General features: G+C 38.6%; 1 protein-coding gene and 1 long non-coding RNA gene across 5 annotated transcripts in view; both read right to left on the reverse strand.

The window, feature by feature from the left end:
• Positions 1 to 25,387, reverse strand: part of ppargc1a (peroxisome proliferator-activated receptor gamma, coactivator 1 alpha) — a 335,937-nt gene that overhangs the window by 129,930 nt on the left and 180,620 nt on the right. The window lies entirely within an intron of this gene.
• LOC114157551 (uncharacterized) lies at positions 7,171 to 17,551 on the reverse strand. The gene is made up of 3 exons (XR_003598188.1): positions 17,388 to 17,551; positions 12,642 to 12,643; positions 7,171 to 7,182 (listed from the first exon to the last, which is right to left on the reverse strand). It is a non-coding gene; the product is annotated as an uncharacterized LOC114157551 (long non-coding RNA).

Raw genomic sequence — 25,387 nt, forward strand, 5'->3', positions numbered from 1 at the left:
CCGGAACAGGAACACACTATGCCTAAACCCATCTAAAACATTAGGAGGATTTAAGGAATAGAAAAATCAATTGGGGATATTTTAACACTCTCCCACAGTGCCTTGCAAAAGTATTTGAACCCATTGTATGCTTTCATATTTGTTACTCTGCAATTACAACAGATGATATTGCATGAAGAGGAGCAAATAATTTGACAAACAGATATCTTAAAGGTGCATCAGACAGTTGTAGAATCAGCTGCTGGTATTTTTGTGGTATGCCTCTGTCAGGTTTTCACCAGTTTAGACTGAAGTTTTTGATCACTCTTCTTTGTAAAATAGCTGAATAATCTGTAAACATACATTTTCAAGTATCGCCACTGATTCTTAATTGGATTCAAGTCTGAATTTTGACTGGGTCATTCTAACTTCTTGGATCTAAAGCATTCCATTGTAGTCGGGGCTGAATGATGAGGGCTGTTGTCTGGCTAGAAGGGGAATCTCCGCACAAACTTCCAGGCTTTTACTATTAACAATGTTTCCTTTAATGACTGACTTCCCAAAAGCATAACCACAGTGTAATACTGCCACCAAAATAATATATTTTATGGTATTCATGGAGTGTTAAGAATGTTTAACTGTCATAAAAATAACCACCACATTTTTCAGGATTTAATTTTTTGCAATCCCGAAAAATTATACGCTGCTTTGTTTTAGTTCATCATTTGGAATCCCAAGAAAATACATGAAACTCTGATGTCAAAACAAGAAAAAGGGTTTCAAATAAATCAATACGTTTGCAGGGCATTTTATCTCAGGCTCGGCAAGATACATTCTTCACTTGCTCTGCTCTTCCTACAAAAAAGTAAATGTGTATAAAATCACCAGACTGTTACAATCTAGCATGTAAGAAAAGTTTAACTGGATACAAGACAAAAAGATCAAACAGCCCAAATGCAATTAGAACCAAAACCAGATGATTTCAGGGTGAATCACAGCTGTTATCAAGCTTCATGCCCGGGAATCAAGGTAAAACCACAGTGAGAGCCATACACTCCAGCAAGAGCGGCCATCTGAGAAAGTTTAGAAGACTCTTATATTTGTCTGATTATGAAATGCTGTAGCGATTCAACCAGCAAATGTCCTAAATAAAAATAAATCAAACAAGTGCTTTATCACGTTCTGAGCTTAATGCTGTTTCTCTTCTAGGGGTATTTGGCGCTTTGTTTTGGAAGATTAAAAGCGGAGGAGTGGAAGGAGAAAAAGAGAAAGGGAAGTTTGGGTGTGTAGTGACAGAGGAAGGAGGGAGAGTGAGAAAGGGCTGAAGAAAGGACTGGAGGGACGGAGGGAGAGACATAGGGAGGGACGGAGGTGTTTGTGTTATTGATGTGTAGCGCCGGGCTCAGATAAAGGATAGGTGGGAGCTAACCGACTCCTATCTGGCTGCTCCAGCCAAAGGCCCTGTTTGCTTTCCAGGGGTTGCAAACACTAAAAGTTTGTGCGTGTGCGTGTGCGAGTAAGCATGTTGCAGAATGGAAAGACAGATTGTGGCAAGGTTCAGCGTGTAGATGCTTTCTTCAGAATTAGATTCCGCTTCTGTAACGGCACAATTAGACCACGACAGCAGGGAGCAGCAGGGAGAGGAGAAAGTCTCTGGCTTAAGAAAGAACATTGTATCATAATGGACGGCAGAGCACAGTGTCACAGGTGGAATACAATTACCATAGATCCATTTCAGTCTAGCCAAAAAGGGAAGAAAAACAGAACCGCTCATGTACCCAAAAACAACCCGAATGAAAGCAGTTTGGTAACATGGCTCCTTGATAAAGAGACAGCTTTATCAAAAATATATTCCTTATGAATTAGGACGTTGATTTATAAAAAGAGGGACTACAACAAGAATCTGCAGTGGAGGAATAAAGTGAAAAAAATTTGTTAAAATTCAATTTTCACTAACACTGTACAAAAATGCAGGCAACCATTTTATTCTTGGTCTGACATTTAACAAGAAAAACCCTTTACTGTTTTAGGTCTGTTAGAAATACTAAAATTATATCATATACCTAAAAGACAGTAGGGAAGGAGAGAATTTACATAAATAAAAAGTACTATTCCTTTTAAATGGGTGTAGTGTAAAGTGCTTTGGAGTCCTCTGGACTGGATAAAGCACTATTCAAGTACCAGACTTGTTGTGAGAAGCTCATGGAAAGATACCCAAATCATGCAGTTTTAAAGCCACCAAAGACTAAGCCTTCTTGAGAATACCCTACTGCTAAACTGTCCAGTGTTCTATCTCACCAGCACATCCATTTCTTTTTTTTTTGTGTGTGTGTATTTTTTTGCCTTTGCCATCTATTAATATTCAATAAGGCACGTTTAGGGTGACTAAAGAAGCTTAACAACAGCCTAATGTCAAAGTTCCTACCCACAAGCTGTTGATTACAGGAGAAGTTAAAAAATGTCGAAGTTTCTTCTTCGTAAACCGCAAACATTTGGAGCTAAGCATTTAGGGATGGTGTCGGAGTACTTATTTATGGAGCTTGGATAGCTAATGTATAACAACTGTTGCTTCAGAGACCGGATAAAATTCAACCTTAGAAAGTGAAAATCATGTGTCCCCTTACAACTCATCCAGTTCCCAAAGTTCAGTAACAGGAAGCAAAGTTTACTTGCACAAATGATTCACTGTTCAAAATGACAGATGACCAAAAAAATATATACATTTAATGGTACACCGCTGACTGTTTGATTGTATTATGTAAATGAAGCTTACAGCCTTTTCCCAAAACATGTAAAGTTAAGCAGCCAGGTAATTTTATTTATTACATGTATATATGTACCGCATAATTAAAAACAGAGCAATGTTTCTCAACCATTGGTTGAGTGGAACGAAAGAGGAGGTAGAATATACGACCGACTGCATTAAAACGACTTTTGTAAAGTACATCGAGATAACATTTGTTGTGAACTAACACTATATAAACAAACCAAATGAATTCAACATATTTTAATACATCATTTTGTATCTTCTAAAAATATTACAAGCTCATCCTCCTTGTCCCTGTCCTTTTTCTCCTTTTCCTCCCTCCATTCTTTCACTTTGACTGATACTGTTTCACTGCTAGCCTCCATTTGTCTGACCCCAAGGAGAGGAACTGATGCGCTGATCCATCAGAACCACACGGCTCCATTTACCGGATGGATCCCCTCCTGTAACGCACTTCCTCCAGCCGGTTAGAACAGCTGCCCACCTGTCTTAAAACAAGCGTCCACCAAGGGCAAGGGCAGATTTCCAATGCTGATGCTGAGGCCTTTCTAACTCAGGCCCTGTTGACTTCATCTGTTGTTTGGGGGGGTTCTGTCAAAAACAATAGAGCGCAAAATACGTCCATCAATGTGTCAGGCTCAAGGATGTACTGATCAAGTAGGTGTATTTTGCTGTAGAGCATCGACTTGACATTAACGTATGGACATTTGAAAAATGCATACAATTAGTCTTCAGCAGCTCTTACTGACTGGAAAGTAAAAGGCACTTAACAGCTTCCATATAATGATTTGTAAAAGTATTCACAACCCTTGAACTTGCCACATGATAACAAAAAGAGTATATTTTGTTGTGATTTTATGAGCTGAACAAACACATAGTCGGATATTATTGAAGGAAAAACATAAAAGGTCTCTATACACACACACACTTGCCCCTGCAGTTGTCCCATTCAGAGTCCTCCATGCATGATGCAGATTTACATCTGTGGGCTCCCACTTTTCCAGCCCATTCATGGTCTCGTTTTGCAGGGAAACAGTATGACATTCTGTTAGGAAGCTGACTGGGGTGACGTGTCCCAATGTTTCTGTCAGTAGGGGAAAGGGGAGGAGGGAAGAGGGAAGAGAGCAGAGCCGTATGTCTATATGTAGAGTTGAGCAGGAACCGATATAGGCCACAAAGCACATGTCCAAGGAAGAAAGGACTGGCAGTTGAAAAACTAAACCAGCGTTAGCTCGCTTTCCAATTCCACACTGGCATCTCAGTCATGAGACTGAAACTCCATCCGCTCTATGGATAGGAGCATCTGAACAGTCTGTCTCAAGAGGAGCTATTGAGATGGGGACGTTCTTTCCAACAGCCAAATGCTGCTCCAGTTGTACAATAATGCATCAAAGAACTGGAATCAATCAGGGAACCCAGGGACATTTTTAATACTGATCAAGGGAAACAGTACTCCAACAAATAGCTGCATAAATTTGATGTAAAAAAAAAAAAGTAGGGATTCATAAGAAGTCAATTCTGACTAGATTATCTTTAAAGTGAAAGTCTATCAGATCTTTTTAGGAGTTTTTCTGTTAAATCAAAATTTAACTGAAAAGTTTATTTGGATATTGCAGCTCAATAAAATCTTTCCAATTTACATTATTGGATTGGAAATAATCCAATAATGTATCCTACCAAATGTACCATACTATTATATACCATAACCATATGACATCACACTGTGGAGCACCATTATCATATTACATCATACCTGTTCACTACATACCACCCCATCACATCCTACCATACAACACCAACCATACAGCACTATGACCTACTATTTTATACCACAGTGTAACACATTTTACAATAAAATTCAAAATCTAACTTTCCCACATACCAGACAAAACCACATCATATTGTACAAAACCATTTCATACCACACTACACTATATGACACCTCATCATTCTGTCAGTACGATATACACTATGATCTACAGTATCATACCTATTATGTGGTACATCTGATTTCATGTCATACGTTCTCACACTGTGTCATATGGTACGAGACCGAATGATATACCATATCATACCATATCACACTACATCACACCCCACTAAATCTTACCATAGAGTTTCGTTTATGGTACCAAACTATATTATACCATGGTTTGTTCGTTCCTGAAACAGCATGTTAGAGATGCTGCTTCAGGACATTGTTCCAATTGAATGCAGCTGCTCAATGTTTAATTTTCTTAGCTTTTTCCTTTATATTAGGTGCTCTTTTTTTTCTTCACATGTGGTGGCCTAACATCTGTAAGGGATTGGTCTTCTTAGTTCTACAGTCCATGTATTATAGCTCTTATCAGACTTTGTAACCACACAATAAACACTGAATAATTATTTGACTTTGCCAAACAAAATAGCAGATTTACCTAGTGAATGTAGCAATTTAAACAGTCTAGAGATTATTCAGATAATGATTGTCAAGTCATTTAAATCAGCTGAGATCCTGTAGATTTGTTTGTTCCCATTTTCCCAGTGTAACGTCTATGTTTCTCTCATTAGCTCCCATTCCCACCACCTTCACAAAGCTTCCACGCAGCTGACTGTAACTCTAGCTTTGTGTCTGTGTGTAGTAGTCCTCCTCTTAATCCATTCTGAACTCTTCCTTATTTTGTTTCAGGCTCAACACAGTAAGCCCCGGATCACAGGGGGCAGTTCATGCAGGAGCTAGGTGCTGTCACAAGTTAGGTTTCCATGGCGGCCCAACTATGCTGTTGATTTTTGTTATTAGAAAGCTCTGCGCATGATATCAGCAGGCCCATCCTCTGCCTCTCTCCCGCCTTGCTCTGTGCCTACATTTGGCTCGCTCTCGGGCTGTGTCACGAGTTGTGTCAGAACTTAAGAGCCGCAGTGTGGCAGAATGCCTGTCGTGGCCAGGGGATCGGGTAGGAATCTTCCATTAAGGTTAGCCTCCAGTATGTAGCACATGATTTGAGTCTGAGTAAAGGGGAATGACTCAACAGCAGATACACTGTCAGATAAGGAAGAGACGCAGAAGGAGGTTGCTACCCTCACATGAGAGAAACGAGCTCCACTCTCCAGATTTTTTCCCCTTACAGACTATTTATAGTTTTCCATTTGCAAGTGTTAACTGTTAACAACAGGGTTTCTATGCAACCTAGAAAAGTATGGAAAAGTAATTGATTTAATTTCAAAGATTTCTGAGCCTTGAAAGTAATGAAAAAGCAATTAAAATGTGGAAAAAAAATATTTGTATTCCTAGATTGTATTACATATTCCATTGTCTAGATAAACGGTTCTGCTGTCCTTTCTGTTATTGTGCCTGTCCATCTTTTTTTCCCTGTTTCCTTTATTTCTTTTCTTCCTTGTCAATCCTTTCCTTGCTTGTGTCCTGTGTCAATTCCTTCCTTTTGTCCTTTCTTCTTTCCTTTCTTGTGTGTTTTGTCAAATTTTAGTTTGGTTATTTTATTCACACAGATTAAAATCTGTTTCTTTTTCTCTGTCTTCTCTTTGTTGCTTTGTTTCTTCCTCCTGTTTTTACTCATGGATTTCCTGTCCTCTTTGTTCTTCCTCCCTTTCCTTCCTTGTTCTATTCTTACAGTCCGTTCTTTTCTTTTGTCCATTCTTCTTTTTGCTCTTCATTACTTCCTTCCTTGGTTCTTCAGGAGTGCATATTATATTTAAGTCCACTGTAGGACTATCTGCCAGACATGTTTGGTGAATTTCACCATTCTATTTTTAAAATGAACCCAAAGGACTGAGAACTCCGGAAAGCCAAGTGAAGTACTTAAATGCAACATATATAGAAACCATGTGACCAAGCTGGAGATTGAAGTGCTCACGTCCAACTCTTTATATCACTGTAATCATAATATACAGATAATACAGCTTACATTAGAACTAAATTGAACGTTGCGTAGAATTTGCACTTAGCCTCCAATCTTGAAACATCAGATGAAACTGATTCCATTACCGTGGCGTAAAAACAAACACTCCCTTTTATTCCATCCACTCGGCTCTCCCTGCCCGCTCCTCACCAGTCTTCAAAGGCTGAGGTTGACTCTCACAGCTCCAGGGTGTGCTTGTTCTTCGGTGAAATCCTGTATCCCTCGCCTTGTTGCCGAGCTTCACAGACAGTATAATTTCAGTCTGACACCGCCTTGAATGCGCTGCTGTCAAGCAGAAGGAGTGTGGCAGAGTACTAGCAGAGGGATGCAGGCTCAAAAATGTCACTTTCATTTCTTGGGTAGATGAGAGGGAGGAAAAAAGAAGAAAAAGAGACAAAGAAGAAAGGAAGGTTCTGGAGGGAGGTGGGATGGGAGAGGCCTTGGAACAACTGTTTAATTATGACAGGAAAATGACCAGAAACGTACCTGAAATGTGTGTTTGGAAGTGTGTGTAAAGGAGAAGCTATATGTAAGAGCGTCCTTGTTTGATTTAGGCTCAGTGTCTTACAAATTATTCATCACCTTTTTTTTTTAACTTTCACATTTCTTCACTCCAGAAGAGGAGTAGAGCATAACTGTGAAGTGAAAGAATAAATGACACATGGTTTTACATTATTTCACTAAGAAAGTATGAAAAGTGTGAGTTCCCTTTACCTCGACACCCCAAAATAGAATCTAGTGCAACAAACTGCCTTCAAATGTCATTGGATGTGTAATTTCATTTCAGTATAAATGCAGCTGTTCTATGACTGCAGTACAATAGGGAACAAACAGAATCATGAAGAACAAGAGACACCGCAGACAGGTCAGGGAAAAAAATGTATCAAAAAATTAAAGCACAGTTAGGTTATGTAGAAATCCCTCAAGCTTTCAACAAATTACAATGATCAATTTGATCCATCATATGATATTGGAAACAGTATGAAAACCTACCAAGAAAAGCCCAAAAGTGATTGACCAAATAATGTCAGACGTAACTCTGGAGGAGCTGGAGCGATCTACAGCTGAGGTGGAATCTAGACTTGTCGATACTCCAACCATTAATTGTATAATCCACAGATCTGGATTTTTTAGGAAGTCCTGTGTGCAGTTTGTCAAAAGCCATGCAGAGGATACAGCAAACATGAAGTAATCACGTAAAAAACAGTTTAAAACCTGACACTGCACACACTCTAAACAAAGTATCCCATCCATCCATCCATCCATCCATTTTCTGTTCACCCTTTGTCCCTAATGGGGTCGGGAGGGTTGCTGGTGCCCATCTCCAGCTACGTTGCAGGCGAGAGGCGGGGTACACCCCGGACAGGTCGCCAGTCTGTCGCAGGGCAACAAAGTATCCCTCAGGTGTTATATGGTGGAGCAAGAATCACTTTGTGCTGTTCTCAAATTCTTTAATTTTGGTTGTAATCCAAGATAAATTGAGGATTATGTGCATAACATGACAAAATGTAAACAAGTTCAAGTGCTGTGATACCTTTGAATGCTATTGTATGTAAAATGGAAAGATAATGTGACTCATGAAAACACGGCTTGTGTGACAAGCCGAAGAAACACATTAGAGTGTGTCGTCAGCCCTGTAAGCACATGAATCCTACACGTGTATGTTTGTCGTTTACTCCGTATGTGTTAAAGCCTGCATTCATCTGTGCCCCAGCATATCTGGCCTCAACTACAAAGCCCCTCTGTTCTTAGCATGAGCCCCATCTCTGGGCCTTGTCAAACAAACGGCTCCTGGCAACTCACTCCTGGGCATGTGCCACAGCCGTTGTCTGGCCTGCCGTGGCTCGTGGAGCCTCGCTTCCTGGCATCTTCCAAAACGCTACTAAGTATCAACGGCGGTCTCCTCCTTCCTCGTTCACATTCATTAAAAACGGTGAACTGGGCTCCCCCAGAGTGCTGGGAGCCTTTGCCAAGCCTGCCGCAGCCGATAAACAGGGGCAACCTCTCGCTGCCCGTCTCTTTGCTTTCTTCTGCTTGTCCCTGAGCTGTTCTCTGTCTGAGATGGTGCCCCTGCAGCACCCCTCTGTGGGCAGTGAGCTACAGTCTATTGGCAGGAATCTGCCTATGTCTGTTTTTAACTAATCTTTTTTTTTTTGCCTGTTGCTGTTTGTCATTTGTATTAAACTACATTTAAAAATGTTCACTGTGGGTACAAGTCATAAAAGTGGCCACATCTTTGCTCATTCATAGAGTAAGATTCAAAAGCTTTGACTGCCTCTTATGACAAACATCACAAGTATGATGTTTATCATGTCCAGTTCTGTTACAGTGAAAACAAATCTATATATTGGAATGGAAATGAGAACTGCAAGAGATCCCAAGTCAACCACAGTGCTAAGCCATGTTATTAGAAAAAGAGCACAGGACTAATTTTGACAATCTATTAAAATTAGACTGTCGATATTTAAATTTTCTAATGAACATATTAAAAAATCCACTCAGTGCCATGTAAAATATGAAATATATCCACACCTCCAAACATCTGCAATAAGAACCTGATTTCCAATGTATATCTTGAGTTGTACATAGAACTCTACATAAAATCAAGATTAAAAACCAGTCATTCAAATTATAGCATTAGAAAAGTAATAATGGCCTTCAAAGTAAAAGCCAAATGATGTATTTTGTACCCTTACAACAAACAAATGAGATTTATATTTCTACTACAAATTTATGCAGGGCGGTCAAAGGTTGTCGGCAGGTTGGTCTACCATACACCAACAACAGCTCTTTCAATATCTTAAAAGAACTCTGCAATTGAAAAACATGCAACTTAAATTCTAATTCTTAGTTTTAGTGCCTTACAAGTAAGTGAAAGAACGAGCAGTGACACAGAACTGCCACTTGTGCCTACCTGTGACACACTACATTTTGCTTGTTCATTAAAGTTACCAAATATGGGGCCTTGTCGTTAAGAAATATGGGTTCCTTCTCTTTATGTACCTATTTGACTGACACTTCTTATTGCCATCATGCTAACCCTCAGCTCAACCGCCATGCAGACCACGGAGCTGACAGGAGCTCAACACAACTCAGAACCGTATCTCTGTGACCTCTGCAGCTCAGGGAGTGGCTAACTGGTTCACTCGTAGCTTTGAACTGAACTCTGCAGAAACTGTGACAAGTAACATGGCACCTTTTCTCAGCCCTGACTCCTTCATATCAGGATAACTTTAAATCAAGCTCGCTGTTCACTAGACCTCCCTTGAGCTGTGACTCTATGTTTGGGGTCATCTTGTTCAGAATTAATGTTTGTGTGAGTGTGAGATGAATGAATAGCACCCTCTACACATGTTGGTACCACTGTTAAAGATGAGAAAAAATTATTCTCCAATATCCTCTCCCTTAAACAGACAAAAGAGGGAAAAAATCAAAACATTTTTGGGGGCTAGAGATGGAAATTAGCTATAACCTGGTATAGTACATTTCTTCTTTAGCAGATTATCTATGTTGTACCATGTCCTATTTTAAATAAACTCATTTATTCAGTGTTTGCCTACAAAAATCTCGTAGATAGACCTATGTGAACAAAGCACATGGTTCCAGTCATAGTAGAGTTGTGCAAAATAAGGATAGAAAGGCTTGATAGCATGTAAATAAGACCTAATGTTTAGAAGACGTGGTAGAAACAAGAGGTTTACCTTTGTTTAAATTGTGGTCATCTCCCCCCATCATCCTTCTCAATGTGAATGGTTCCAAGAAAATCTTAGGTTTTCATCCAGAGCTGTCCGTCACAGTTTTGGTGGTTTAAAACTTTTAATTACATTTCTAACTGTAAATATGGGCAAGTTTACATGAATGATTCATGGCTATCTCCTGACTTTTAGATTTCAGCACAGATCTGCTGTGGTTGAGAGGCATTTAGGTGAAATGGGCCTCACTGTCACATCAGATTAACACCATTGGAAAACAACAAAATAGATGGCAATTTAAATATTCCTATACACAATCATTAACTTAAACGGTAAAATACAATCTAAAAAAATGTTTTCTGCATTTTTACTCTTCCCGTCCACTGAATGATTTAAGCATGCAAGTTAATTAAAATACAGACTGTTCAAAACTTTTCAGTGTCAGATTATGTTGCTGCAATAAAAACAACAAAGGATATATTTCAGGCATTTTAAACATTATTTCTAGGGGTTAGATATAAATGCAGAGGTTGCTGAGGACACGGCCTGGATAGCCTGAAGGAAAGATAACCTCTGGTGGGATGACAGAATGCCAAGCTGAAGGGGAAACTTGCTGGAATGGTGACAAACCCAATGGCTCACTGAAGGGACAGCAGGCAGAGCTAACCGAGTCACTTAATAGACAAGGAAGGCAAGTGTTAATTAAAAACAGCAAGAAAGTATGAGGAGAGGGATTATGTCAACCATGGAGCCCAGAATTAGAGGAAAAGAGATTTTTAATATAAGGTCCACTTTAATTAGCTTTGTTGGACGAGGAGCCACATGTTAGCACTAACCCCTAGCTAAGGCTAGTTGTCAACAACATTAATAGAACATGATTTCAGTGCATCTACGCCACGTTGGTTTCTGTTGTTTATACTTGGCTGGAGCGATCATGCTGGGACAATACACATAAGAATAGTAACTTGTGTTGTGGAGATGATTGAAAAAAAAGAATAAAAAGACTAGATATTCGCTCTAACCAGCCTTAGCATGTCATTAACTTCTCCCCATGGCCTTACCCACCCTGACTGGACTTTATGAGCTTATCACATGGACCAAGAGGGAATAATTACCCAAATACTATCCAGCACAGCCATCTTTAATCAGAGAAGTGTGTAATTACTGGCACACAAATGAGTTTTGTTCATTACTAGGCTGCTGTAACATGTCCGCCGATGGATTCTTCATCATTCTGGAGTGTATAACTTACTGACGTGGCAAGCGAATTGGAGACAGATAAATACAGGATTGTCATTTGCTGGAATTAAAAAAAATGGATGCACCAGTAAGAGGCCAAAATTTTCCAAAAATGCCCAAAGTGCTGAGAGACGTTAGAGGGCAAGCAAGACAAACAAAAGGAAGCCAGGACGACTGGAGGCATCTTTTAAAATGGACTTTTACTTGATTAACTTCCTCTTCTCCGAAAAATCTAATTTCTGCATATTTACATATGTATTTGCCTTCATTTACTGACAAACTCAGCTGTATTTATGGCAAAGCTTCATTACCCCCCTTTCCGAACACAAACTGCTCCGGAAAGCATTTCCGAGGCGTGTTGTTTCTTTGTTGTTACACGTGATGTGTATTTTCCCGGGGTTCGGGCTAGCACACTAATCTTGTGGAGCCAGATGTGCTGGTAAAAGGCAAGCCACAAAGCCTCCACCACTAGACGTCTCTGCATCGCTCCTGGCCAGATATGATGCTGCATCCCTGGGGGCATTAGCTGAGAGCTTTTGCCGGGCTCCAAATAGAACCATGTTCCTGCTCTGGAGACAGCAGCATAATGGAACCGTGTAAGGGAGGAAGACCAGTCAAACTTAGGGTCTATCGTGAAAAAAGCAACTTGTACAACACTTTCACAAGGAAAATGAGTGTTTTTGAATGATAATTTAAAAGAAAAAAATGCTTTGTTAGGTATTACTTGACACACAGAGCTATTCTGTTTATGGTATGTGTTTCAATAGTCAGACTGCCCCAATATTTCCTACTCAGAATTTTAAAAAGAATAAAATAAGGATCTTTGTAGTGACTTGAAAACTACAGTATTTATATGCGGTAATTCTTTTCATATTTTGTTACATTACAACTCTAATCTTGAATGTATTTTTATTGGGATTTGATATGGCAAGTAGTGTTTAATTGGGAAGTGAAAGGAAATTTTACTTATCATACAAATTATGGTTTGTGATGTGTTAAAACCACTTTTTGCAGTAATTACAAATATGCCCAATGTTTTTCAATGTACATCTCTTAAAAGCTTTGAACATCTAGATAGAAATTAATATTTTCCTTCCAGCTTTTCAATGTCGTTGTCCTCAAGGAAGTTGAATTTCAGGCCCAATTTCATCTCACTCATACTCTCAAATAAGTTTAGTTTTTTTCAGTGTTGCCCTGGTACAATCAACCGTCCTCTGACTAGTTTCCCTGTTCCTGATGTAGGAATCCTCCACCACCATCTTTTCCATGTACAGTTTTAGATTTTTTTTTGCCACATATAGAATTTGTATGCATTTCTAAAAAGTTTTTCCCATCTGATCACAGCACACTTTTCTTCATGTTTGCTGAATCCTCCATATGGCTTATGGCAAACAGAATTTCTTATGGCTTTCTGTCAACAATGGCTTTCTAATTGCCATTGATCTAGATTTGTGGAAGGTATAACTGATAGCCATCCTGCCAACAGATTCCCCCATCTGAGCTGTAGATCTTTGCATCCCTTGACTGCCTCTCTGACTAATGCTATTCTTGCGCAGTCTGTCAGTTTAGGTGGATGGTGTCTTAGTAGGCTAGAAGCTGTGCCTTGCTCTTTCTATTTTCATATGATAGATTGCATAGTGCTCTGTAAGATGTTCAATACTTAGTTTATTGTTTTAAACTTGACCCTGCTTTATACTTCCCCACAACTTTATTCTTCACTTGTCTGCTGCGTCCAGTGGTTTCTATCATGCTGTTTGTTCACCAATGCTTAATGAGGCAAACGATATCCATTTTATTTCAGGGTATCGTAGTAACATGGTGGAACAGATTTGTGTTGCCACTTCACAATTATGTTTTTGCAAAGCGCTACTTCTGCATACTAGCACCAGAAAATTAAGATGAAAAATCTCAAACTTCTTCCAACATCCTTGCTTGATTTACTGAGTAGGATTTCAAAACTGCCTTTAAGCCCAATCAATCATAGCAGCATAAAGCATTTGGGGGGGGGAGTATGCTGAATTGCCACTGGATCAGCATCCACTCCGAAACACTTCATGTTGTGCCATTTTGGAAAGCAGGAAAAAGCAATGTCACAGCAAGCAGTGCCGCAGCAGCCACATTTCCATCCCGGCTGAGTGGTGGTAATTGTCAAGTTGTCGAGCGTGCTTTTGTGGCCGCAGACGGAGCTGGCGGAGACCATCAGTAGAAAATTACATAGCAAAACAACAATCAGCTCCCCCACTGTACTTAAAAAGAACCAGTCGCCCAACAACAGGAGGATCCAAGTGGAGATGAAAGCAACCCAAAGTGGGACTGTTTGCTTCACATTTTCTTTGTCTTGAGAGGGAAATGCCAATGGAAACTGTGATAGGAAAAAAAAACCTAAAGAAGGGAGAAAATGCACTGAAGCCTTGATTGGCCATTCCTCAAACATCGGACAACAAATCATTATGCAGTCACTACCATTGATCAACAGTCACCTGGTAATTGATATAAACATTTAAAGAGTTGTTTTTATTCCAGGGTTCTCTGAAGTAGCTGTCACTTTGCTGTTAAAAAACATTAGAGATGATCCTTTTTTATTGCCACTTGTCTCTAAGGCAAACAGTTCAATATATCAACCAGTGTTCAGAGGAATCAAACACAAACAGCCACAAGCTGCTTGTTCAAATGAGATTTAAATTCTTTCTTCTGGTTCTAAGGGGTTACTCAAACTTAAGGAGTCGTAGTTCATGAACAACAAGAAACAGCTTTTGTATTTCAATTCATGGAGTACAGCTATGAAACAAGTGAAATGAAGAGTTAAAACAAAGTCAAAACTTAACACGATTTAAAATGAAAAATAAGGAGGTCATTTCACAAGATATAAAAAAATGGTTGAGAGACAGCACTAATGTGTATATGTAAATTGAGGCTAACGCATATGAGCGTGTGGGTATGGATGTGTGTACTTAGACGTCTGTAAACCCAGTTAAAATAGAAAATTAATTAACCTGTTTATTTTTGTTGTATGAGGGCCCATCTGAAAATATTGTATGAGTTTCTGAGGTAGGAGTTCATAAGTTTCTTACGTCTTCCTACTCCTTTTCGAGCATGTTAAAATTATTGTGGTACAAAAATATGTCTTTTGCATTCCTTGTTCTTGTGCATGATTTTATACTACTATCATGTTCAAAATAAATAATGGCACTATTTATTTTTACCTCCTGTCTCCTTAGCAACATTTTCATTAAATTCAAGGGTTTTTACTTCCATGCAGTTCAACAATATTTTACCCATTTGAAAATTTGCCCTGATGTGCCTTTGGGATCATTGTGATGTTGAAATACCAACCTGTGTCAAAGGTTGCTGTGAGATGTTCATTGCTGAAGAAATAAAGATGGGAAAATGTAAAAAATAAATAAAATGAATTTAGCGAAAATGTCTCAGTGGGCATATATTTAAAGGCTGTAGCAAACATATGTCAGTAATGATGACAGTTCGGAGCTCTTGAAGAGTTTTGCTTGCAGCCAAGTTATTCAGAGCCCTTAAAAATCTGGCGGACTGCCGATGGGCCATCAGCTGTTTCCTACAAAACCTACTGAGCAAACAAGTGAAAGTGCTGAAACATGCCACAGGAAGCTAAACGTCTCATTATTCCACTGATGCAAATCTTTTAACACCAAATCAACCCTATAATTTCAACAGCCAAAGCAATAGCAACCAAACTAAAGACATTTTTTTCTTCAATAAAATACATTTCAGAAATGTATATAGTGCATTCATTCTTTGTAGACAAATCATCTTCAAAATTACTGAAAATGTATAGCAATCCTCAGAAATTTACTGCACATGTTTTGTGATGGTTATGACTTGAACAGATAAAAAAAAAAAAAAACTACATTTGAATTTGGCCTCTGTATGTAGAGCATCAGATGATCAGCACTGCCATACACTATACTTCCAACAAGAAGAGAGAGAAAAAAAAGGATGTTGAAGGAAGACGATAACTAATGATGTTTGTCAGTTCTTAATCTTTGTGCATGTGTAGCTGGGTCACCTACATGACCCAAAGCCAGTGTGGCAGGGCAGAACTGGATTAATGAGGCTGTTTGGTCACTTGTGGGGTTGTTGGTGTGCTTCACAGTTCATGTAAGTGAACAAGTTTGTTATAGGGAACATTTGTCTTTACCTGCTCTTCTCCTCAATGCAGAAAACAGTATTGTACAAGAAGTGCCTTTTAACATGCCTTCATCCCTAATTACATCAAAACACAAAGGAACAGGGGATTTATTCTGTTCAATATGATGAATTTACACGCAAATTCATCATATTGTTCCTGGGCTACAGCATGGAGGCTATCAATCGCACGGAGTAAGCCTCATAGACGCCCACCACCGCAACTCTGTAAAGAACATTTGCCCTGATGCATTTACATATGGCACACAGCATTTTTTCCAGGCAGAAATAAGTTTGCAGCAAGAATCAGGACAAAAAAAAAAAAAGGAGAAGGAAGTTTATGCAAATAAATATATCTGCCAGTTTTACAGAGTGCTCGCCCAAGTGTGTAGCTGCTTTTATAAATTTGTGTGTGCGTGCACTGAGAACAACAGTGACTCCCTAGTGTAAATGTAGGGTATTAATGCTTCATTTCATGCAGCACTGCTGGCGAAGGCTGGCGATTTTTACTTTGTAAAACTATTGCTGATTAAACTTTAAAAATTATGTAGCTTTATGTTATTAAAGCTAAAGTTTAATCAGTGATACTTTTATAACAAATTTATGTCAGATCATGATTTCTTGGTTAATGTCAAGTTGTCATAAGGAAGACATTTTGAATAATGTCAACTTTGTATTAAAAGTGTCATGATTTACCGAATGACACTTTATGACAACAGTCATAAATATTCATGAAAACCTACTCATGTTCATGACAGGTGTTATGTCATGTTTATGATGGTGTCATGACAGCCTTATTCAAAACCCGTCAAATAAAGTGTTACAGGTTTTTGTTCATTTACATTGATTAAAAAATAAATACTTAATATGCCAGAGAGCAAGACAGGGTAGATGTACGGATGTACGCTAATGTAATGTGAACGGTGAATAAGCATAGATGATATCGTACAGCATACACTGACTAGCTTGAGTCAAGACTGTGCTATTAATCATCCATTGCGTTGGGTCATGTAAGCATCATTTTAACATCAGCAGTCTTGATCTTGTCAATCTGACCCATCATTTAGGTTCTAGCTTGTGGTCTTAGAGCAAGTCTTTGACCACTACTGGACAGATAAAGGTGTATCATCTTCCGTGGTGTAGGGGAATCTCAACCTTCAGGTATTGCAGGTTGAGAATCCCCCTCCCCTTACTCTGCCATAGTGCTTGCAGGATCAGAAGTTGCTGACAGGGCTAAAAGGTCCTTGCAATTTCAGTGTCCAGTGTGGTACCAAAGTGGGAATTTGGCCTTAAGAGCAAAATGAAAACAGGCACGCTGAGTTGACAGTTGTTTACAGTTCAACCTCTGGGTCAGACAGAAGTGAGCACTTGATTTAATCTTGCTTTAGCTTCTACTGGCAAGCAACACTTTTAAAGTCCCAGTGTTAAGTTAATTTAATTGTTTTAACTGTTGTGACATATACTATGATTTGTTGCACAGTGGTCAAACCTTTAAATGACCATTTCACTCACTGTTGTGGAATTTCCCCTAAGTAGGGTAAGAAAAGGAAAATGGTGGAGTTAGACACTTTGTAAATTAATGATGGAATATTTATGATATTTTTAAGATAGAACTGATATGTAAGCAAAGCATGTAAACATCTATGTTCTATAAACCAGGGGTGCCCAAAGTTGGTCCTCGAGGGTCGGTATCCTGCATGTTTTAGTTCTTTCCCTGGTTTAACGCACCTGGACCAAATGATGGCTTGTTAGAAGGCCTAACAAGAAAATTAACATTATGAAAAGGTTGTTGTTAGGGAGAGAACTAAAACATGCAGGATGCCAGCCCTAGAGGACTGCTGCTATACTGTAGACATTCTTTAGAACACTCATTTTAATCAAATCTTAACTCTGGTTGTTAAACTACCATTAGGACTACCTTACATTTAGATAAGTAAAAAACTCAAACATATACTGGTCAATCCTATATTTAAACTTTCAGCATTAATTACAGATAACTCTTTAAGACACAACCAGTGTCTGGTTGACTTAGGACAATCATGTTGGATATTAACACCTGCAGCTTTTGTTTTTAATGGGGAAACTGTCACTCAACAGGAAAAGTAGGTTTTGGTATACAAGTTGTTGGTCCCATTCCAGATTCCTCCTCTACCACATGTTTATGTGCCCTTTGGCAAGGCACTTAACCCCAGGCTGCCTTACAATCTATTTCTTGGTGAAATGTGTGCACATTTATGACTTCACTTGGATAAAAATGGTCTAATTCAAAGGAGCTTCAAGTGGTCGCTATCACTAAACAAACACTACATAAATTCAATCTACTTGCCATTTCCCTTCTATGAACATAACTGTGTTCAATGCAAATATCTCCATGTAGCTGTCATGTTTGAGCCAATCAACTATCCAGTTATTAGTAATAAATATATCCCACTGTCTTACCCCGGTGATCTAATTTTCACCCTGAACGATCTTGAAATTGTTTTTTCTTTGTTTTTACCACCATCTTTGTTTTAAAAGCCTTCGCGCTCCATCAGCCCAAAGATTTATCATGTCCTGAAAAAGAAACAAACAACAAGCGTGTGGTCATCCTACTGTGAATGCTTCTAATTACCTCTTTAAAATTCCAACAACAAGCTATTTAACGTGCACATCCTCATTTTTTCTCATGTTATCTCGTATCTTGAAACACTCTGAGCAATTAGTCCGAGTGGCTTTATTCATTAGGGACCCCCGTCATAATGATTATTAAACTGCACACAAGTTGTATGCATGTGTGTGTGTGTGTGTGGAAGGAGGAGGGGTGTTTGAGGAACAGACAAAGAGAAAAAGTGACTGACAAAGGGATGAATAAGAGTGTGAGAGAAATGATGAGGGATCAAGCACAACCGGTTGAAGTAAAAACAAAGAAAAGGCATAAAAGGTACAAATACAACCAGAGACAAGTGGAACAAAACTGAAAAATGAGTGCAAGTGAATCTTGTCCACTCTGGAATTAGGACAGATCATCTTCATCGTGGCAGGTGGATAATCACCTGTAAAAATCAATCATATATCACCCACACAACAAACAACCATGTGTGTGATGCAGAAAATAAATGACAGACAGCAGATGCACCTATAAAACCGATGCAGCAAAGCATACGCACACACAGTCTCTCAGGTGCTTTGCAAACAAAAAAAAAAATATATATATATATATATATATATATATATATATATAAAATTCTGGTACCAGCAATAAAAACAGGCATAGACTTTATACCGCGTCCCTGCTGCTCTGTGGCTCTCGTCGATACACACCCGATGTTATCTGTAAAGGGAGATTTATGCACTCGCTGGTGTGAATTTATGACAGACGGCTTCTTCAGTCAGAGGGACACCAGCTAAGAAATTGCTTTGTTGGGGCAAAGAAGAAGAGGAGGGGGGGAAAAATAGCTGATTTGAAAGATTTATTTCCATCTACAGCGAGGATGCATGATATATTCAATCTGTTCATTTGAGTGAAACAATCATTTCAGCAAGGAAGGCCTATGAGACATGATAAGGCTGAATTGTGTTTAGCGCCACTCTGCCCCCGATGCCTGTTTGCAGAGGTGCTGACGGGAACTTACTCAAATCTGTTTGGCTGTCATTGTTTTTGTTTACAGAGAAGGGTGTGTGTGTTCAGAAGATGCATCGGTTTTGGCCTTTTGTTTATTTTGCTTTTTGCTGATAGATTGATAGCTGCCTAGCATGTGAGCATTGTGACAGAATCTTGTGGAGAGAAAAAAAAAACAAAACTGAAAATGTAGTCAATCTAGTTCTCTTTGAGTCACTGTGTTCTTATTGCAGAAACTGAATAAAACAAAGTAATATAGCCCCTATAGAGTCCTTCTAATGCATTTCTAATGCACAGTTCTCTTTGAGTCACTGTGTTCTTATTGCAGAAACTGAATAAAACAAAGTAATATAGCCCCTATAGAGTCCTTCTAATGCATTTGTTTCTAAAGTGAGTGAATGTAAGATAACATTTTACATATGTAAAACACCAAACTTTTACTATTTTAATAGAAATCAAAGTAATGCATCATTGTTAACAGGAAGGAATAGAATAGAATATCCGCTTATGAAAAGAAATCCTCTCCATATGATGATGTAATGTTATGGGTGGTGTAAAGACTCCCATCACACATAACATTTTGTAAGTAGGCCAAAAAGTTACATTTTGGTGCTCAGTGAGGCGTACAAAGTTTAGGATGTTTGTAACCTAATCTTACCCTAAAAATCTTTACAAGCAATACAACTTATCTTTGACCTATTTTTGTTTTTATGATGCTTTGTTGAATAATGTTTTTTTAAAGAAAGACTACTGGAGACGGTTTGTTGCAATGGATTTGATTAAGGTTTATCAGTATGATCAATATGGTCTGCATACAAATGAACGCTTCAGATTATCATTTATAAAAACAAAGTAAAAGTGATCATTTTTCCTCTCCTTCCCAGTTGTGTGCTACTTTGTAGTGGTCCATCACAATAATAAATTATAACTTATAAAATGCACTGATGTTTGTGGTTGTGATTTGATAAAAACTTAAAGATCAAGGCAGAATGAATAACTTAGCCGGGCATCGGAAGAAATGAGCTCAAGAACAAACACTGCAGCTACCAAAGAATAGAAATTGTTGCATTTGGTGGTCCTGACGTTTGATGTCAGAGGAAAGAAAAGGTCAGGGTTTGATTGAGTAGCATTCTGAAGCTCAAACAAAGCCTGGTCTCAGAGGGATAAAAGTTAGGATTGCTGCACACGTGTGTTCCTATATATACATCTCCACCTCCACAAAAAGGCCAGCACTTCAGGTTTTGCTTTGGACTCGCACAAACTATTTGCTTGTGAACCATAAAAAGAAAACATAAAAAAACACATATTCAAGAATGATGAACAAAATGTCAAGCAAGAAAACATACTGCAGATTGGTTGTAATGGACAGAAATTGGAAAATGACAATGTGACCATGGTGACATTTCCTTTTTATATATTCTATTCTATATATATTATATATATAATGTATTTATTATACATCTATGAATATGCAATGATTTGTAATTAACATTAAATGTTGGAAGCAACTTAAGCAACCTACACTTTTGTAGAAATTCAAATAAATGAGTTGTCTGCTAAAAAAAGAAAAATGGAATGGCTCAACAAATAAGCTTTGAACTCAAATAAAGCAAGATGTTTCATAAAATAATAGCTGAAATCTTACAACATGTAATACTCAACCCTGCATTCTCTTAGTGCGGGCTAATAGCAGTTGGTTTTGTCCTGTGAAATGGTTTATGAAAAATGTGTCAAGCTATCACACACACACCCACACACACACAAAATATGATGAGTAAAAGAAAAGTTCTGTCCCAAGAAATATGAAACCATTTAGTTGCAAAACACACCAATGACATCAACTTTAGTCTGATTTCCAATCTGGTAAATGTTCCAGTAGGTTCTCTTATTAAGTTGAAAGAACACAGTTTAATGCTAAACAATTTTCAATAAATTCTCACTGCACAAAACTACACTGCTGAATAAAAGTAGGTTAAAACTCTTTTGCATTTTGCTGCAGGACATTTGGACAAGTCCCTATATTCCTTCAAGAAGACGTCTGGTTGGATAAGCTCAAAATTCACCTCCTTGGACATCATTGCACACACCATGCTTGGTGGAATGGCACCAAGAGAACTTCACTTCACTTCACTCCAAAAACACAATTGCAAGGATTTGTGGATTTTCCAGCAAGACAAGTAAAACATTTCTCAAATTTTATATATAATTTATTTATTTTAAATTATTTGTCTTTCTCATTCTTTTCATTAATTGTGCTTTTATCTCCATAAGATTTTTTTTGTATATTCTTTTTATATTAAAGTTAATACTTTAACATATTAAGCTGCATAAGTCACATTCACATAATTCAAAAAGATTAAAACCACAAAAAAAAGTAAAGTTTAATGCATATCGTTCTTTGCCCTGCGACAGACTGGCGACCTGTCCGGGGTGTACCCCGCCTCTCGCCCGGAACGTAGCTGGAGATAGGCACCAGCAACCCTCCCGACCCCATTAGGGACAAGGGTGAACAGAAAATGGATGGATGGATGGGCATATCGTTCTTAGGTTTACCACTAATCCAAAAGGGTCAGGTCCAATATGAAAATGGAATCCTAGACAAAGCCTTTAATACCAAAAGGATTTGTGCATAGCGTAACTTTATGTATGGTGGGGTCAAAAGGTTAGGATCAAAATTTGCATGGATTACAGTAGATGACAGAGATACTTCAAAACACTTTATTTACAGCTTTTCTGAAAACTGAAAGATGCCCCTACACTTTAACAATAAGAATACAATAAAGCAATGAAAAGTATGAAAACAGGCTTTCTCTGATATCTGGGCCGAAAGATATTGACGGGGCACATGGGCAACTTGATGGAAAACCTAAGCCAAAGATATTTTCTGAGAAAAATGTGTCACGCCTCACATTCCAGTGCCAATTAAAGTGTCTTCACCTAAAACTGAATTACAGCACAGTTAACTATAATGAGCAGTAAAGTTTAATATCGCTGTCTGTCACACATAAAGAAGAAAAAGAATCTGCAAAATCTCAAGAAAGTTTGAAATAGTTAGCAGTAATGATGGTAATGGCTGCCTATACGTTATACAAAGAGAAACTGGTTTGAACATTTTTTCAACTGAGATTTCTCAGGCCAATTAAGAATTAAGAATTAGCAGTTCATACAAAAATACCTCAATATCAATTGTTTGCATATCTGAGGCGGTGGTAGTTACTTGCCCAGAATGGAAACCCAGACATTATCAAACTAGTGATATTCTCCACCTCATTCTGGGGGATGTCTTTTTCTGATCAAAAGGGAAATAAATAGCATTAAAGTTTCACATGACTTTGTTTAGGATTTGCTACAGAGCGTTTGCGCAGTGTGAAGGAAAGAGGGAGATACGCAGCATACGGGGCTTCTGTACACTACAAAATAAGAGATAAAGGTGATCGGTTTTAGAGATTGGCAACAAAAGACAGTGATATATCACCGATAATACTTTTCAAAGAAATCGGCCGATTATGATAGGTAGCCGATCGATTGGCACACCATTACTCTCTACTAATGGAGTTCAGGAGCTTGGGGTTCAAGATTTTCCTGGATGAAGGAGATCTTGATCTAAGCCTGAATTTTACATGAACCTCTCTATATGGGGTTTTGTCTGGTTGGTAATTTACATCTAATGAAAAATGGTAACGTTTTGAATTTAGATGCAGGTGTAAATCGCTTGCATTGGCTTTTGCTTTAGCCGTTTCACCACCTTAACTTAGTGAGGTGGTTTAAGTAGCCCAGTGATCCATTCTCTTATTGCCAACTGATTAATGGTTAGACTAGAAGCAATTTGAGCATCATGATGGAAAATGGCCAAATATATTGGGGAAAAATCTCACCTGGGTAAAGGACACTGAGGCAACCTCTCAAAACATGAGCTGGGTAAATGTTCCCCTGATGGCTACCTGGCTGGTTGGTGAATGGTTGAATTTGTGGAAACTTGGTGGTCTAAGGTAGGGGCTGTTATGTTTCATGTACATCTTAATCTCTATTTTTCCCCAAAATTTTTACCCTTGTTCTCCATAGAAAGGAGACAGTCCTCATAGAAGTTACAAAAGAAATCTGAAACATATGAGCTTAATTCACTTCTTGTCAACTCTCTGTTACTAATCTTACCTTCTTGTCAGGACAAGGACAAAAAACATGAGATGATCATAATGATTTCTTCCGTATCTTGAGGGGAAGGATAGTTCATCAGTAGTGATGGAAGAAGGTGGACCATTAATGTATCAATAAGAGAAGCTCATGCTTCCCAACACCCTGGTAAACTCTACTAGGCCACACCCCATTTACTTTTACTAATGAATAATGTACCACATCCTGCTGGCTCCAGGTGTGACTTGACACAGCCGTTAAAAGAAAATATGAATATTCAGCAGCGGGTGGTAATGAAATCAAAACGTTCGGGATAGGAGTCCATTTTTAGATTGAGTGTATATCTGCTGTGCAGAACTAGTAGACTGTGCTGATGGAGAAAAATGAGAGACTTTATGTGCACTGACAGGGCTGAAATTTTGCCCTGCACTTTTAATGGTTTGTCTGACAGCAGATGGAGATGTCACTGTGTTCGCACTGATGGAGGCCATTTTGCTTTGGCAAAGCAACTGTGATTTGTTTGTCTGGGAGGACACTGACGGGCAGGAGGACAGAGAAATGACCCACTGGTCAACACTAACCATTTAGTTGTTCTATAAAGCTTTGAATTTGAGATGTCAATGGTGGGGTCCGTTTCTGTGCATTGAAAAACTCCCTTTTATATCGCCACAAATCTCAGTTTTACCACTAGCAACGTAATACCTCAAAGAATATAAAATCTCTTTCAAAACTATACATACTTCTAGTGTTTTTTTTTCCTTCATTTTGGAATGTTAAACCACAAATCTCATCTGGATTCCATGTGGAATGACAACATAAAGCAGCTCATAATTGTGAAATATAGGGGAAAATGAATCATGCTTTTGAAAATGTTTACATACAATCATCTGGAAAGTGTAGTGTGCATCTGTATTTAGCTGCCTTCACACTTGCCGCTACAATAGTGCAACAAGCAGACTTTAGAAGTTATCTTGAGTGAACGAACAGCATCGTGGAATTCAAAGAACACAGCAATACACACCATGTCAATACAGTCCTGGACAGGTTCAAAGGCAGGCCATGTTATAAACCAATACGCCAAAATTTGAACATCTTACTCAATCCATTGTCTGACAATGGAAAGAAAACCAAGATCAAATCTTATTCAAGTGTTAGAATGGTCTAGTGAAAGTCTAGACTTTAATCCATTTGAGAGTTTGTTTGTTGTAATACTAGGTCTTTTTTTCATGTAAACTGAATGAGCTTGGGCTAGTTAGCAAAGAAGACCAGACAAAAACCTATGTTTCTAGATGTCCAGAACTAACAGACATAAGAACTGCAGATGGAACTGTTCTGCAGTAAAATGTAGTTCTACAAATTTCTGACTCAGAAGGCTTAAATGCAAATACATCCTGCAACTTTTTTGTTTTTTGTTTATAACATGTTTTCTATCCACTACACATTTGTGGATTTCTTGTATTGGTTTACCACACAAAATCTCAAAAAACACACCGTTTATGGCTGTACCTGGATAAAATGTGTACAAATCCAGAGGTATTCCTCCTTTAGTTCTGTATCTTTGCTAGATCGTCTACACAAAAAAAAAAGAAGAAAAAATAACATTCTCTCCTTGGTGTCCTTTCTCTATGCTTCACCAGTCTCCAAAACACAGCTCTGGCATTTGCAGGGCCCATCCAGTAGCAGAAATGCAGAAGGAAAAGGTTGTGAACAAAGGAACATGAGCCCGTCATAGACAAATGACCAAGCCTAAGAAGGTTAATGCCCACCATGTGTGGGACAGCAAGCCGCAGGAGGCCAGCGTCTTTGCAAAAAGCACGTCGCAGACACCCCGGCAGGCGTGCAGGGCCCTACCCGCTGATTAATGCCATACTTTGGCTAATTACCTCCTCAGCGGACGTTAGTTTTAATGACACGAGTCATCAGAATA

This window comes from Xiphophorus couchianus, chromosome 14 (assembly GCF_001444195.1).
Source record: "Xiphophorus couchianus chromosome 14, X_couchianus-1.0, whole genome shotgun sequence".
Taxonomy (NCBI): Eukaryota; Metazoa; Chordata; class Actinopteri; order Cyprinodontiformes; family Poeciliidae; genus Xiphophorus; species Xiphophorus couchianus.